The sequence below is a fragment of the Arachis ipaensis genome, chromosome B4 (genome assembly GCF_059453495.1).
Source record: "Arachis ipaensis isolate K30076 ecotype BB chromosome B4, ASM5945349v1, whole genome shotgun sequence".
NCBI classification, from domain to species: Eukaryota; Viridiplantae; Streptophyta; class Magnoliopsida; order Fabales; family Fabaceae; genus Arachis; species Arachis ipaensis.
In genome coordinates this window covers 66179568-66182388 of record NC_142439.1, presented here as the reverse complement: position 1 = coordinate 66182388, position 2821 = coordinate 66179568, and the positions used below count along the sequence as shown (strand labels likewise).

General features: G+C 31.3%; 1 non-coding gene across 1 annotated transcript; it reads left to right on the top strand.

The window, feature by feature from the left end:
- The first annotated feature begins 262 nt into the window (after positions 1 to 262).
- Positions 263 to 366, top strand: LOC148567749 (small nucleolar RNA R71). The gene has a single exon (XR_015882954.1). It is a non-coding gene; the product is annotated as a small nucleolar RNA R71 (small nucleolar RNA).
- Positions 367 to 2821: the final 2455 nt, after the last annotated feature.

The following is a 2821-nucleotide window of genomic DNA, read 5'->3' as shown; positions in this document are numbered from 1 at the left end:
AGTCAATATTTTATTCTGAGCCAATATGGCATTCAGAGTATCAATTTCAAGAACTCCCTTCTTCATAGGTGTCCCATTATTCACAGGATTCCTTTCAGAAGTGTACATGAACTGGTTATTTGCAACCATGTCAATGAGTTCTTGAGCTTCTGCAGGCGTTTTCTTTAGGTGAATGGATCCACCTGCAGAGGTATCCAATGACATCTTAGATAACTCAGACAGACCATCATAGAATATATCCAAGATGGTCCATTCTGAAAGCATGCCAGAAGGATACTTTTTGGTCAGTCCTTTGTATCTCTCCCAAGCTTCATAGAGGGATTCACCTTCTTTCTGTCTGAAGGTTTGAACATCCACTCTAAGCTTGCTCAGCTTTTGAGGAGGAAAGAACTTGGCTAGGAAAGCCTTGACCAGCTTATCCCAAGAGTTCAGGCTATCCTTAGGTTGAGAGTCCAACCATACTCTAGCTCTGTCTCTTACAGCAAAAGGGAAAAGCATGAGCCTGTAGACTTCAGGATCAACTCCATTAGTCTTAACAGTATCACATATCTGCAAGAATTCAGTTAAGAACTGAAAAGGATCTTCAGATGGAAGTCCATGAAACTTGCAGTTCTGCTGCATCAGAGAAACTAATTGAGGTTTCAGCTCAAAGTTGTTTGCTCCAATGGCAGGAATGGAGATGCTTCTTCCATGTAAATTGGAATTTGGTGCAGTAAAGTCACCAAGCATTCTCCTTGCATTGTTGTTGGATTCGGCTGCCATCTCCTTTACTTGTTCGAAATTTTCAATCAAGTTGTCTCTGGATTGTTGTAATTTAGCTTCTCTTAATTTCCTCTTCAGAGTCCTTTCAGGTTCTGGATCAGCTTCAACAAGAATGCCTTTTTCTCTGTCCCTGCTCATAAGAAAGAAAAGAGAAAAAAAAAAGAAGAGGAATCCTCTATATCACAGTAAAGAGGTTCCTTATTGTTAGTAGAAGAAGAAAAAGAATAGGGGTGAAGAAGAATGAAGAATCCAAACACAAAAGTAAGGATAGGAGCAGTGATGTGAGATGAAGAGAGGTGTTAGTAGATGAATAAATAAATAGAAGAGGATGAGGGAGAAGAATTTTCAAAAAATAATTTTTGAAAAAGAGTTAGTGATTTTTGAAAAAAAAGTTTTTGAAAAAGGTTAGTAGTTTTTCGAAAATAAAAAATAAAATAATTAGTTAATTAAAGAGAAATTTTTGAAAAAAAAAAGGGAGGATATTTTCGAAAATTAGAGAGAGAGAGTTAGTTAGGTAGTTTTGAAAAAGATGAGAAGCAAACAAAAAGTTAGTTAGTTAGTTGAAACAAATTTTGAAAATCAATTTTGAAGAGATAAGAAGATAGGAAGTTAGAGAAGATATTTTGAAATCAATTTTTTTGAAAAAAATAAGATAGGAAGATATTTTTGAAAAGATATGATTGAAATTAGTTTTGAAAAAGATTTGATTTTTGAAATCACAATTAATGACTTGATTCACAAGAAATCACAATATATGATTCTAGAACTCAAAGTTTGAATCTTTCTTAACAAGTAAGTAACAAACTTGAAATTTTTTTGAATCAAACATTAATTGGTGATGTTATTTTCGAAAATTATGTGATAAAGATAAGAAAAACATTTTTGAAAAACATTTTTATAATTTTCGAAAATAACTAAGAAAAATGAGAAAGATTTGATTTTTGAAAAAGATTTTGAAAAAGATAAGATTTTTAAATTGAAAATTTGATTTGACTCATAAAAACAACTAAATTTTAAAAATTTTTGAAAAAGTCAAATCTAATTTTTGAAATTATGAGAGAAAAGAGGGAAAGATATTTTTTTTATTTTTGAATTTTTATGATGAGAGAGAAAAACACTAAAAAGATGCAATGCATGAAATTTTTAGATCAAAACATGTGATGCATGCAAGAATGCTATGAATGTCAAGATGAACACCAAGAACACTATGAAGATCATGATGAACATCAAGAACATATTTTTGAAAAAAATTTTTTGCAAAGAAAACATGCAAGACACCAAACTTAGAATTCTTCAATGCTTAGACACTAAGAATTCAAGAATGCATATGAAAAACAAGAAAAGACACAAAACATGCAAATGCAAAGATCAAACAAGAAGACTTACCAAGAACAACTTGAAGATCATAAAGAACACTATGAATGCATGACTTTTCGAAAAAATGCAAGATGCACATGCAATTGACACCAAACTTATAACATGACTCAAGACTCAAACAAGAAACATAAAATATTTTTGATTTTTATGATTTTATAATTTTTTTGTATTATTATTTTTCTTTTCGAAAATTATTATGAAAAACAAAAATAAGGATTTCAAAATCTTTAATATGAATTCCAGGAATCTTGTACTCTTTAGTCTAAAGCTCCAATCAAAGGGTCAGACATGGCTTAATAGCCATTCAAGCTTTAGAATGGATTTACATCCATTGAGGTGATTAGTTGAAGACCAATCCCAAAGGAGTTTGGGTATGGCTTTTCAGCCAGATAGGATTCAACATGTTACCATGAAACTATAGAATTCATTCTTGAAAGTTTTGAAACCATAGAATAATTTATTTTTGAAAACATTATTTTTATTATATTTTTTTTTCGAAAACAGGAAAAATTTTTTGAAAAATTTTTGAAAACAAAACAAAAAGAAAATTACCTAATCCGAGCAACAAGATGAACCGTCAGTTGTCCAAACTCGAACAATCCCCGGCAACGGCGCCAAAAACTTGGTGCGCATAAATTGTGATTACACTTTGATTATGTAAAATTCATCGCTCTTTCTTTCC